This window comes from Monopterus albus, unplaced genomic scaffold (genome assembly GCF_001952655.1).
Source record: "Monopterus albus unplaced genomic scaffold, M_albus_1.0 scaffold43.1, whole genome shotgun sequence".
In the NCBI taxonomy this organism is placed as follows: domain Eukaryota; kingdom Metazoa; phylum Chordata; class Actinopteri; order Synbranchiformes; family Synbranchidae; genus Monopterus; species Monopterus albus.
The window spans coordinates 954869-969685 of record NW_018127923.1 but is presented as its reverse complement, the minus strand read 5'-3'; positions in this window follow the sequence as shown (position 1 = coordinate 969685).

Below are 14817 nucleotides of genomic sequence, written 5' to 3'. Positions count from 1 at the left end.
TGTTATGTTGGTTGTTCGCTATTGCTGCTGTAACACAGAAATTTCCCCACTGTGGGATCAATAAAGTACCTACTCTACTCTACTCTTAAATGTGTATAATGTGCCTTGTTAAGGCAGATGTTAGTAATGGAGTGCTTTCAGGCAACTGGTTAATTAGCCCAGAGCCTCAGGCACTGAACCTCCATCTCTTCTATTACTTCTCCAGTGCAAAGCCATAATGCTGAGCACTTTGAGCAGTTCATTATTAAAATGTACTGTCCAGCAGCATGGCATAGCAGTGATATACAAACCTGATTTTCATCATATTGGATTTTGATCTCAGATTCCCTGACTCCCCAACTGTGCAGCTGTTTTCATTTACTTGTAATGTATTTTCAAAAGATATTCCTTTTGAAAACAGTAGGACTCTGGGAATAGGAATTGAATTACAAATTAGAAGACACACAGTTTGGATTTCAGGAACACATTGAGACACAGATGATGAATACACTGGATTTAGAGTACATAATTTCTGATGTTAAAGGGCCCATGGATTGCCTTTCCTTGTTTTTTTTTACTTATCTACAATGTTACCATCGTAGACGTGTGTCATGATTCTGTCCCATTAGCTTCCTGTCATGTTTTTATTTTGATACTACTTCCTGTCCTCAGCTCACCCTGACTCCTGGGAACTTCAGCTCAGTATCCAAATTGGTTTCACCTACTTCTGATTATCCACACCTGCTCACTACAGTATATAGCAGCTTCTCATCCTGTGGGAAGCTGCTATATTCTCACCCTGTGGGAAGCTGCCAGATTGTTCTCTTGACTCCCATGGAGACTTTCCAGCATTCTTGTTTTTTGTATTTCCTGTTCTGATCCCGGATTGTGTATTTTGACCATTGTGTTCTGCCTTGCCCTCTTGCTTCGGACTGCTTTCTATCTAAGGATTATCGGACTTCCCTCTCTGACCTCTCGTTTATGGATTGCTTGGCTGTGTAAGCTGCTGGCTCTGACCCTGGACTGTATTTTTGACCTGAGTGTGTGTTTCGTGTTGTACATAGTTTTCTGTATCATTTTATTGTCCGTGCTGTTATTAAAATGACAGTTTTTCACTTATCCTCGTCTGGCTCTATAATTGAGTTCACCCTTGATATTTTCAGCAGCTGTCCGCGCCAACAACATGACCTAAAGCTCAAAATATGAGGTGTTCATATGTTTTAGTATTTCTACGCAGAAGCAACTCAGTTTATACACGCCTCGCAAACTCTCGCTCATGAGACTTCTTTTCTAACGGTAGGCATAAAATGAGTGAGCTTGCCTAACATCCACTGGTGCCCCCACCATATTGGCAAAATGTTATATTGCCTTGTTAATTATGTGTATTTTCAATAAAGCTTATGTAAAAGAAAAAAAAAAGAGAGAAGAAAAAAGACATCCATTGGTGCCATTGTAAAAGCAAAATTTTTCGACTTCGCCCAGTTTTGTGGATATATTTTACCTCCTGCTGCTGCACTGTGACCAGAGGATGTGGAGAAAAATACAGGGCTTGAGGTTACTGTATGTCCAGGAATGTTCCTATACAGGGACTTGCTGTTTTACCTGACAGGGTCTAACCTACAAGCAGCCGGGCAGTGAAACCCCAGTGGTGGTGAATGATCAGCTCATCAGTGCTGGATTCCCACGGAGCACAGTACCTGTTTGTTTTGACTGCCTGAGACCAGTGTGTCGCTGCATGTGATGTGCTGCTGGTTAACAAGTGGTTTAATCCATGATGTTATTGTCCATGGTAGACTACCTGTTGGAATTAATTTCACTACTTTGGGACTGTATGTTGTGTGGGGGAAGACGCAGCAACCACTGGTTGGATTTATCGACCTTGGAGCTGCTTGAAAGGGAGTGATGTTTCCACTACTCGTTGGGACTTAATTGTATGTTTAAAACACACATGTTGCATGTCTGTTAATACCTTGTTTCTGTAAGGTTAGAGAGAGTTGTTTTCAGGCTGGAGAAGCTACTATGTGTGCATTATACCAGTTAAAATATGGGGTCTCTCAATTACCCGCTTTGTTACACATCTTTTTTCATGGGTACATATGCCGTTGTTTACCTATCTATGGAGGAGAAATTCATATTAATTAATGCTGTTGCAGTTTGTCCTGCTGTCCACTTCATGAACTGTCCTCTCATTTTAAGGAAGAGGCTTTCTGGCTCTCTGATTCTGAAACAATTGCAAACTATTTGGATTTATGAGGGGTGCCAAGCTAATATAGAGGTACCCAAGATTAAACAGTGAATGGCCATAGGGACTTTAAACATAATCCTAGATGACAAGAACACACAGGCTTTCACTGTATTCTTTCCATATCAAATAAAGACACCCCTAGGTTTTTGTTTAATACTTTCTTCACTCAACTGTGATACTTACCAACTGGTGCTCAGTTGGCAAGTATCACAGGACTACTGTCCAGCAGATGCGGTCACGTCACATTCTCCATTGCAACTGCCAGAGAAGAACTAATGTTTTTAGCCAGGGTACCATGGCCACTGGATGTGTAAGCCAAGTGTCTCACTCACAGCTTTTACCCTCTGCTATCTGAAAATGCTGATTTATTTCTGACAATGGATCAAGCGCTCAAGCCTAAAAAAGGCTCCCCTCTCACTAAAAGTTGATTATAAAAATAGGGCAACTTACAGAAGCACATCTTTTATTATTTATGTATTTATTTGTTTAGATACCGATACATTCATCCAGATGTGTTAATGCTCCACAGACTTCCACAAATGACCAATTCACACAGAGACAATGGTCTTTAATGGTCACTATTTGTATATTCAAGAATGGGCAACAAGAAAGAAAACAGTGCTACATTATGCAGGCTTTAATGGACTATAAAATAAATATCCAATCAAAATAAACAAATCTTTACACAAAAATGAAAAATAAGGCTGTTCTCTGAGTAAAAGTAATAAATCAACGAAAATGCCCTCTAAACTTCAAAGTAGACCAATATTTGCAATATTAAGACTAATTTTAATGAAATCTTTCACATTTAGGAGTGTTCTAGTAATGCAGTATTTACTGTAAGCATGATATAGAATACTGTGAGTACTGTAATGCAGGTTAGTTCAGCTATTATGCTAAATAATAGCAATATACAACTAAAGCAGCTTTATGACTGTGATTTTGAATCTTTAAAATCAGTGACAAGCCTATGATGGCAAAATATTAAGACACACTACAGTAAGTGAGCTGTTAATGACACTGAACTATTTCACTTTCACTAATGCAGTTCCTGTACTATGATGGACTGACCCTCCATCCAGACTGAAAATCTTCAAACATATCATTCTTGTGCAAGTGGTCACATAACTGCTTTGCAACAGCTTTTTCAAGGATTTTAGAAATAAACAGGAGACTGGATATTGGTCTATAATTTGATAGAACATCTGGGTCAAGAGTAGGCATTTTGAGTAGAAGTTTAATTACAGCAACCTTAAAGGCATGTGGAACATATGCAGTTAATAGAGAGAGCCTGATCAGATCTAAGATGAACGTGTTGATTAGGGGCAAGACCTCTTTGAGCAGCCTGGTTGGGATGGGGTCTAACTGACATGTTGATGATTAAGCAATTGTAATAAACTCAGAGAGATATATGGGAGAGAAGCAGTCTAAATATAAATGAGATCTTACAGATGTTTCTAAAGTCATTGTAGTTGATGACATCAGTGAGAGTTGTGGGAATGATTTGATCATTTTTTCTCTGAGAGTTGTGATTTTATTTGTAAAGAAGCTTATGAAGTCACTGCTGCTGAGATCTAAGGGAATTTTAAGCTCAACAGCACTGTGGTCCTTTGGTGTGCAGCACTTTGTCAGCCTGGCTACAGTGCTGAAAAGAAACCTGGGGTTGTTCTGATTTTCCTCTATCAGTGATGAATAATATGTGGTTCTGGCACTCAGGATTTTTAAAAATGTTATTAAACTATATTTCTAGGCTATGAAAAACCCTTCTGACTCAGTGAAGTGCCAACTTCTTTCCAGTTTTAGTAATGCCTGTTTGGAGCAGAGCTGTGAGCTTACCACGGGGCTAGCCTCCTCTGTTCCCACATTAACATTGTATTCAGAATATTACATCAACACATTTAAAGCACATCAGAGGCTAGATAACTGCAGTAACATTAAATAAACATGTTCTTTCCTTCAATTATTTAAAACAGGCTATAACACAATTTGCCTGCACCCAGTGTCACCAGAATGGGCTATCTGGATATGTTGTGACATAGCCTAACTGCCTGTTCATATTGCATTTAATTATTCTAATTTCAGTCCAATATGCTGCTGTAAAATGCTAGTTGTACAAAAAGTATTAGATTTAGAACTTAGAGCCCATTTTCTTTCACATGTAGGTGCTGGTCACAATGTGAAAGGTACTGAATCCAGATCTACCTTGTCTGGGCACAAATTAACCCCTGGTTACATGCAAATAAATCATATTGTGTAGCTAAATATAATGTAATCAAGCATATTTCTGAGACCTCCTGAATTTTCATTTTGAGATTTTTAGGGTTCTGAGCTCTTAATCAGGGGACTGAGACCCTGCACACTGGTCAGGTTTTACTTTCTGACTGCACCAAGTGTGGGTTCATTGAAGTGAATAATATGGCTGTGCTAATGTTCAGACACTGAAGTTAGTGGGGAACCCTGAGATCGCAAATCAGAGCTGATACATTGGCTGTTTGGGATGACTAAAAATAAACTGCAAAATACTTTAGTGGATACATCTGCACAAATACAGATGCAGCCATAGATTGTATTCCGATGCAACATAACATTAATCCTTGAATGAAACACTGCATTTTCCTACACTACAGCAGCAGAATAAGGTGGAGAAGAAGTTTTGAATTCTGCTGTTTAATTTGAAGTTGCTTTTAAGTTTTGCTAAACTAAGCGCTGTGAGTCAACACATAACCATGATAAAACTTGTTAAACACTGTCTTTGAGCAGCTCCTCTGTAGCTCATTCAGTTCAGCAGTCTCTCTCTCATCAGCAGGATAGTTTTTGTCAGTTGCAGCAGTGGTGGTCACAATATTCAATTTGTGTAGAGCAGGCTAGATTTGACTTTAGCTCTGGACACACTCCTTGGATATATTTTGTATTTTCATTGTTTCAGTTTTTCCGCTCTTATTCTTCCACAGGTTTGTCTGCTTGATCTGTCTGTGTAGTGCAGGTTTAGCGTGTATGTGTGCACAAGTGGTAGCGCACTTCATTTGGGGTGTTTGTGAAATTACATTACTAGAGTATGTATCGGTTTTCAGTTCACAAAGCGGGTACTGCCCCTGACTTACATGGTAGTAAGAGCAGAATCAGAATCTGCTTTATTGGCCAGGTGTGTTGGACACACGAGGAATTTGACTCAGGTACATCGGCTCTCAATGTGCAAACAGCAAACCAGCATAAGGCTGTGTAATATAACAAAAATAAGCAGTATTTACAAGCAACAGAAAGTGCAAACAATTCAGAATAAGCAGTATGTACAGACAGTAACAATGCAGACAACAAAGGAATGTTCTTTGTAATGAGATAAGTAGGGATAAAAACAGAGTAATTAAAACAGAGTACTAGAGACCTGTATGAGTCTGTATAATCTGTACAATGTATATATTTACAGATATTGCACTGAGGTTTATTGTCCAATCATATGGTCATTGGTTAAGTGTTCATCAGAGCGACAGCCTGGGGGAAGAAACTGTCCCTGTGCCTGGTTGTCTTAGTACACAGTGACCTGTAACGCCGTCCAGAGGGGAGGAGTTCAAATAGATTGTTTCCCGGGTGTGAGGGATCAGCAGTGATCCTTTCCGCCCTCCTTTTGACCCTTGAGGTGTACAGGTCCTTCATGGAGGGCAGGCTCACACCAATGACCTTTTCTGCAGTCCTCACTGTCCGCTGAAGTCTGTACTTGTCCTGTTTGGTTGTTGAGTCAAACCAGACAGTGATGCAGGTGCAGAGAACAGACTCGATGATTCCTCTGTAGAACTGTATCAGCAGCTTCTGGGGCAGGTCGAACTTCCTGAGCTGGCGCAGGAAGTACATCCTCTGCTGTGCCTTCTTGATGACGTCCACTTCAGGTCCTGGGAGATAGTGGAGCCCAGGAACTTGTAGGACTTTACTGCTGATACAGTGCTGCCAAGTATGGTGAGAGGGGGCAAGGTGTGTGTGTGTGGGGGGGCTCTTCCTGAAGTCCACTGTCATCTCCACTGTTTTGAGCGTGTTCAGCTCCAGGTTGTTGTGGCTACACCACAGGACCAGCTACTCAATCTCCCATCTGTAGGCTGACTCATCACCATCTCGGATGAGACCAATGTCCGTTGTATCATCAGCTAACTTTAGAAGCTTGACAGAGGGGTCCTTCGTGATGCAGTCGTTGGTGTAGAGTGAAAACAGCAGAGGGGAGAGCACACATCCCTGGGGGGCACCTGTGTTTATTGTTCGGGTGCTGGATGTGGTTTTCCCCAGCCTCACCGGCTGCTCCCTGTCTGTCAGAAAGCTCGTAATCCACTGATAGGTGAGGGCAGGCACAGTGAGCTGGGTCAGTTTGGAGTGGAGGATGTCTGGGATGATGGTGTTGAATGCTGAGCTGAAGTCCACAAAGAGGACCCATGCATAGGTCCCCGGTGAGTCGAGGTGTTGCAGGATGTAATGCAGAATCCACCAGAGCTCCCATGCACCGGCCCCAGTATAAGCATGACCTTACCCCCTGCCAAAAACCGGCAACAAGGAAGCGTTCCCAGAGCTCATGAGAATGCAGTAATAGACATGGATGAGTTTGTCAGTTTTTTCAGACACAACAAAAAGACTCTTGCTCTGATGTAGTGTTAAATCTGAATAGGAAAAGGTGAACTGGTAAGTTCATGGTAAGTAGTATTAAAAAAACATAATGACCAGTTTAAAAAAAAAGTCAGTCTATGTAGGTTTGGTTTTGTTCAAGCAAGTTAATTGTTATTTAATTTAGGTAAATCTACATCTGCGCTAAAATACACAGTAAAGATCCAATACAAAAATGAACATATCTCTGAGGCTGTGGCAGGGAGAAAATTAAGAAGACAGCTTTAAGTAACAAATGTTCAAACACCTAAAACAACAAGGTTAAAACAAAGGTGTGTTGACTTTTTATACTGGACCAGGGGTGGCCAATTCCAGTCCTCGAGGGCCGCTGTCCTGCTTGTTTTCCAACTATCCCTGCCTGGCCTGCTGCTGATTACCTGGCTCAGGTGTGTTCAGCCAGTCAGAACCTGGAAGATACCAATTCACTTTATCTTTCCTCACTCCACTTTCATCTAAGATGGTATCTTCCAGCTTCTGCACTGTGCAGTTTATTTGAGGTCATATTGTGATCTCACCCTCTGTCGGCTATTCTCGTGGATGATTTTTGCCACAATAAATTCCCTAAAACAAACAACTCAACATCTCTATAAATGGGTGTAGGAGCACAGGGGAGGGGGCAGGGTTGGATAACCATGGAGATGGTCTCATGCCTGCCATGACCACTTAATTTAAATATGAATGGTTTATCTACAGCCTCTAGCAGGCAGATTTGCTGTTTGTTTCTCTCTACATCTCCAAACTGTAGTCCCTCTTTGATTTGGTTTTGTTTACTTTCACTTAATAGGTCAGAGATGTTGGTCATTGTGTGGAAAGTTGGTATGGGAGGGTGTTGATAAGAGAGAGCCATCTGAACTGAATGAGCTACCGAGGTGTTGCTCAAAGACAATGTGCACACTGTGCTCACTCCAAGCTAAGCAGGAGTCACGTTATTACGAGAAAATACAGTATGTTGTTATAATGACAAAATAACCTACAGCATGTTGTTAAAATGAGAAAATACGGTATGCCATGATGTTTTAATGTGAAAGTATCATAAAAAGGAGTAAAGTATCTTTTTATAATGAGAAAAGGTTTCTTGTTTTTAACAAGATTTACACTGGCATAGGCAGTTCTTATGTGTGCTATGAAATATAATCCTGCAGGCGCCACTGATGGATAACGTGCCCATGGCATGCTCGTTTCCAGCTATTTAATGTTTATACTTGAGTATGTCTAGATTAGCTTTGCACCCATCATCACTCCAAATGATCTGTAATTATTTCACAACAATAAAACCCGAGGGCCTCCTCCTAAAAATGAGAGGATAGTTTGTGAATGCACAGAACTTCTGTTGTCAGTGTTAAGTTTAAAATCTGTTGCCCCTGCAGCGTGTTCTTTTATGAAGAATAATTGGAGTCAACTATCACCTTTCAAACATTTATTATCATAACTGAACAGACCATCAAATAAAGCAATATACAGAGCCCTGGGTTCCATCTCTATCTGAAGCCCTGACCTCAACAGCAAAACCGTTCAACTCATCTTCAGGATGAGAAGGAACACTATCCTCCTCCATTCAGTTGATTTTATACAATTTCAAATGTGCCCTTGTAGGCTGGTCCGGTCCTCTCGTGCTGTTCTATTGGTCCATCTATCCGTCCGTCCTGCTCCTGCATCTTTTCTGCTCCAATGGGAAAAGCAGCTTCTTAAAGATGGAGGAAATGCTACTGTCTGAATTCCTACACTCACTACTTTCTTTGTTACACTATATGTGACATGGCTTCCCGTTTGGCTAATTAAACTGTCTTGCCTGTGTGTATCTGTATACTGCCCTGCCTTTGAAGTTGTCTTCCTCTCCTGACTTTTAGATCTAGTCTCTTGTTTATTACCCTTGGTGTCCCTGTGACCCAAAATTCCCTGGCCTCTTCAGCCAGGTGGTGATAATAAAGTATCTGTGGACCCTCCTTGTCAAAGCTATAAACCTAATGAAATTCAGTCTTTTAGTGAACCAGTCCCCCTTTGATGTTAAACAGTGCTCCAGTAAATACTGACCAGTGATTCAGTGAACACATAAGGTGACATGTAACTACATAAACATAACTGTAAGATTAAAGTAGGTAAACTTATGTGTGCTATAAAACTAAATCTTAACTATGATAGAATTACCATACGCAAACAAAGTAAACACACAGGTTGACTAATCAACAAGCATAATGTTAATCTTCTACTAATTAAGTTCTTAATTCATCAAATGTTAGAATCAACCTTAAAGTATGACTTTGTTAATAATTAAACCCCCCAACCTGAATCCTAACATTATCCTAACCGCACCCACTGTGGGGGACATTACATGAAACCGTGTTTTGAACAGGGAACACACATCTCGACGGGAACACTTTGACACAAGTCAGGAGGCCAGGACAACGCATAAACAAAAAACATTGACATTTCTTTTTGACAATGACAATACCTCAAATCCTACCTGACGTGTTCAAGCCAGAATATGAAAGTGGACAGCACGATGAACTGCAACAGCATTAATTAATTTGAATTTCTCCTCCATAAATATGTAAACACTATACTATGTACCGATGAAACAAACACTCTAAACAAAGTGAGCAACAATGAGCTAACCATCAATGCATGTTATAGTACTTCTATGCAGAAGTACTATATAAGTCTTGCCAACTCTCACTTGTGAGACATATTTTCTAAAAATACAGTCTTACGTGATAGCATAAGGATTTCCTTGAATGGTCATAACCTCCAGGCAGTGTGTTCATGTGAGCTTGCCTGACATCCACAGGTGCCATTATAAAGGCGTAATTTTTTGACTGCATGAGGTTTTGTGGATATATTTTATCTCCTGCTGTGGCACTGTGACCAGATGATGTGGAAAAAAATACAGGGCCTGAGGTTACTGCATGTCCGGGGATGTCCCTGTACAGGGAACTCACTGTTTTACCTGACCAGGTCTAACCTACAAGCAGCCAGCCACTGAAGCCCCCTGGGGTAATGAATGATCAGCTCATCAACACTGGATTCCCCGGAGCATAGTACCTGTTTGTTTTGACTGCTTGAGGCCAGTGTGTCTGCCACATGTGATGTGTTGCCAGTTAATGATCCATATTGTTATCGTTGCAACGCTACCTGTTGGAATTAATTTCACTACTTTGGGACTGTATGTGGTCGTGTGGGGGAAAACACAGCAATCATCAGTTGGATTTACTGAGCTTGGAGCTATTTGAAAGGGAGTGATGGTTCCACTACTCGGTGGGACTTAACGGTAAGTAAAAGGAAAAAAAACACGTTGCATGTTTGTTAATGCCTTGTTTCTTTAATGTTAGAGAGAATTGTTATAAGGCTGGAGAAGTCACTATGTCTGCATTATGCCAGTCAAAATATGGGGTTTCTCAATTACCCGCTTTACTTAGTGTTACACATCTCTTTTCATTGGTACATATACCGTTGTTTACCTATCTATCGAGGAGAAGTTCCAATTAATTAATGATTTTGTGGTTCGTTTTGTTGTCCACAATATATTCTGTCAAGTAGGATTTGAGGTATTGTCATTGTCAAAAACGTAGCTTATCTGTCAATTTTTTTTTGTTTACGTGGTGTCCTGGCTTCTTGACTGGTCTTGTGTCATAAAGTGTTCCCTCGTCAAGATGTTTCCCCTGTTCAAAACATGGTTTCATGTAGCGACCACTTAAATGAGTTTGGTTAGAACAATGTTAGGATTCGGGTTGGGGAAAACGCATTTCTACACTACATGGGTAACAGGAGTTGTGTGCATTCATGAACTATCCTCAGGTTTTTAAGAGGAGGTTCTCAGGTTTTATTGTTTAGATTTGCTTTGCACCCATCATCACTCCAAATAGTCTAATTATTTCTAGAGCTACCCAAGATTAAACATTAAATAGCTGGAAACGAGCATGCCATGGGCTCTTTAAGCATGTTAACCATGTTTAATAGATCTTTCACTAGAAATCTGAAAACTAGTGTAACAGGTAATAATTATTTATCTGGCCCAGTACCTGTATAACGGTTATGGTCAGACAGTTGTCTTGTATAAACTGTGGCCAATAACAAAAACATGACTGAATCAATGTGATAAAAAGACAGATGCTGTTTACACCATGCGAATGCACCACAGGAGCATATGTGGATGTAAATTTCAAAACCACACATGGTCCCCAGATTACTTAACACAGTGTAAATGAAGGACATCACCGCATTTCCTGTGTAAGTTGCTTAATGATGGATTTTGCATAAACAGCTACAAAAAAAAAAGCATCCTACCCTAACTGTAGCTGGCTGCTGTTGTTGAGGCTCAGCCAACTAGCCATTCATGTCTATTCTCATGTGTGTGTCTTGTATGGCTCGGTCCCCAGAGAGCCAATAGCAGGCACCAGCTCTTTTTAAGCCAGGAGGGGGGTCTGTGCAGATAATGAGCAGATGGCATGGGAACACATGCATGCTACTTGCCATCCATCTGGACAGTTCTGCAGGTGAAGTGTAAAGTGTCTTCTCACAAAAAAGTGTCTGACATCAAAGTAGTAAATAACATGGCTGAACATGAAAGAAAAACACAGCAGTAGGGCCTGCTCAAGAGAGGCTTTGTCTGTTGATCAGCCAAAGCAGCAGACAGCGTTACGGAGAAATAGAGGAGAAAGAGAAGAAAACCACACTGAAGGACATTCAGACAGAAACGTGTGCTGTATGGGTACTGCAGGTTTGTCACAAAACACGGTTTCATGTGACAAATAAAACGTGTGACAATATGGTTTGATATAATTGTTATAAACTTAACAGTGAGTTGACCTTGTGAGCTCATACAGATGTTTATTTTCCTCTTTTAACCTCTTCTGTTGTCTGTTAAAGTTGTCATGACTGTCCCGTCAGCTTCCATTCTCATGCTTTTATTTTGACATTACTTCATGTTTCTGTTTCAGCTCAGTTTTGGACTTTTTACTTTAATCTGCACTCATTGTTTTCACCTGTTTTCACCCAAATGTAAGCAGCTTTCCCCCACCGGAAAGCTGCCAGATTGTTCTAACTCATGTCAAACTTTCCAGCGGTTTTTTTTTTGTGCCTGAATTTCCTGTTCTGACCCCAGATGGTGTTTTTGACCATTGTGTTCTGCCTTGCCCGCCTGATTCAGACTGCTTTCTGTGTATGGATTATTGGACTCCCCTCTCTGACCTCTCGTTTGTGGATTCCTCGGTTGTGTAAGTCTGCTGGCTCTGACCCTGGACTGTATTAATGACCTGAGAGAGTGTTTCGTGTTTACATAGTCCTCTGTATCATTTGTTTCCAGTGCGCTCATTAAAGAGACAGTGTTTTATTTATCCTCGTCTGGCTATATAATTGAGTTCACCCCTCGACATTATCGGCAGCTTCACGTGCCGATTCCTGACAAAAGTAATGTTACAATATTGTGTTTTGCTCTTGCACACTGCCCCACAACACAATGAAATGTATCAGACTGCAATGTAGATTCAACAAAAGTGGGAATAAATATTGTATCTGCAGTACCATAGGGTATTTCTAAACATATTTAGATGTGGGAATCTTAACCGCTGCAGTTATTTTACATTTTCATTTCAATTGACATAACACCAATTTAATTTGGTCAAATAGAGTGAAATCAGTGGTGTACTGCCATTTTAACAAAAGTACCACCATTAAAGTAGTATTTGACAAATGAGACAAAACCTTGAACACTTTTTCCTAACTTTGTGTCATGCTTTTTGATGATAGTGCTGGATTGGAATTGGCCAGGTAAAACTCATTTATAATGACATCAGCTGCCCAGTAGGCAGTGGAGTGAACTGGCAGTGCTGCTGATAAACTGGTAAAGCCCTTGTATTCCCACCAGACCCTGGTTTAACCATAGCCTCCCTGATGAGGTCCTTGCCTGCCCCTGCAGTCCCTCTCCATTTCTCTCCTTTTCCAGGCAGAGACTCCCAGGGGTGACAGGGAGGATTTTGGTGGCCGATCGCAAGAGTAATTAAAAGGTCTGATTAGGATGATGGAAGGAGAACACCCAGGGAGATGGCAAGATTCTCTCAAGACAGAGAGGGGGGAAGAAAAAGAAAACTGAGGTAGAAAATAGATTGTTAGAGCAGATAACATGTCAGACCAGTCTTCAAGTTAAAATGTTTTTTTGGCCTCATTCATTTCAACTGGGGCAGAATCTCAGGGAACACACTATCACACAAGTCCCAGAAATGTAATTCAGAGCCAAGCAGATGAACTCTACTGAGAGCTTTTCAAGGTAAAGCCAAGAACAAGACTGTTAGGCCTACTTTCCCTGACACACTGCAGAAATAACTGATACTGATTCCCAACATTGCATCATTGTACTGGCAGCCTGTTGGAGAGTCTACCAGGTTAATGCTATTCAAAGTGCTTTACAGATGATCAACAAAAGACAGAACAGATATGAACCTTAAAAACTAAGTTTAAACAAAGCAATGAGACTATGGGGATCATATAACGTCTGGGAGTTTTCAGTCTCATTGATGAGTTTTTCTTCATCCATTTTAATTAGCCATAGCAAAAAGTACAAACACAGACAGACAGAACAGACAGAGGATGAGGGTACAGTGGCCATGATGTTTCAGTCCAGAGCATAAAAGCTTTTCTGACGTGTATCAGCCCATAGTGACGCATGTATGTTTTCTGCCAGTGTGTGGGTTTGCATAGAAAATAATAAGTGCAGGGTTTTGACTTAATGCAAAAATACAACCCCAAATCTGAAAAAGTTAGGACAGTATGCAAAAACTGAAAACAGTGATGTGTAAATCATCTGTGTCCTGTATCACATTGAAAACAATACAGCAACACATTATTTGATGTCATACCTCATCAATTTATTACAGAAGTTAATAGGGACTGGAGCTGGAACTGAACACTATTGGAAATACTTAAATTCATTATCATGAACTGGATGAAGATTTGGACCCTGAAAAAAAAAACTTTAAGAAGAATTGCAAGTATTACACGGATGAGCAGTTTAACAGCAATGTCAAGACTGAAAACAAATTATCACTAATTCACTTTAATAGCAGAAGTTTATACGCAAACCTTCAGAGTATAAAACATTATCTTAGCAGTCTAAAACATTCTTTTAATATAATTGCTATTACTGAAACTTGGATTAACACTGTAAGGGGAATGGATTGTGACCTTGATGGCTATGACTTGGTATGCACAAACAGAGAGAATAAGATGGGAGGTGGCATGGCCTTGTACATAGAAAAAAACTTTTGTTATAAGAATGTAGACAAAATGTCTAGGGTAGTTGATAATTTACTGGAATGTGTGACAGAACAGATATGAACCTTATGATCATTTTCTTATATTGGGTGATTTTAATATACATGTGTGTTGCCCTGATAAACAACTGGTGAGGGAGTTTTTAACTACTATTGATGCTTTTGAGCTGACGCAGTGTGTGTTTGGTCCTACACATGAGCGGGGACACACGCTGGACCTTGTTCTTTCATATGGTGTGCCTGTAACTAATTTAAATATCTGTACGAATGCTTTTTCTGACCATTTGTCCATTGTTTTTGAGGCGAAACTGTTTTGTACAGCTGGTGCCCTGCGGGCGCCTGCTCGGCACCGTCGAGTGCTGAACCCTTCCACTGCCGGTCTGTTTATCACGGCGTTTGAACAGGCAATTGCGTGTACTAACAAGGCTGCTGGAGATACAGAGGGGCTTAGCGCTTGGTTTCAATCCTCTTGCAGCCTTATACTGGACTCTGTGGCCCCGATGAAAATCGTGCGGCCTAAAACTAGGACGGAACCCTGGCTTGGCCCTAGAACTCGTGTGGCCAGACAGATATGCCGCAAAGCTGAAAGAAGGTGGAAGAAGGATGGACTGCAAGTTTCACTGCAAATTTTGAAGGACTGTTGGCGCAACTATCAGAGGACTGTGGAAGAAGCTAAGCGGGAGTATTTGTCCA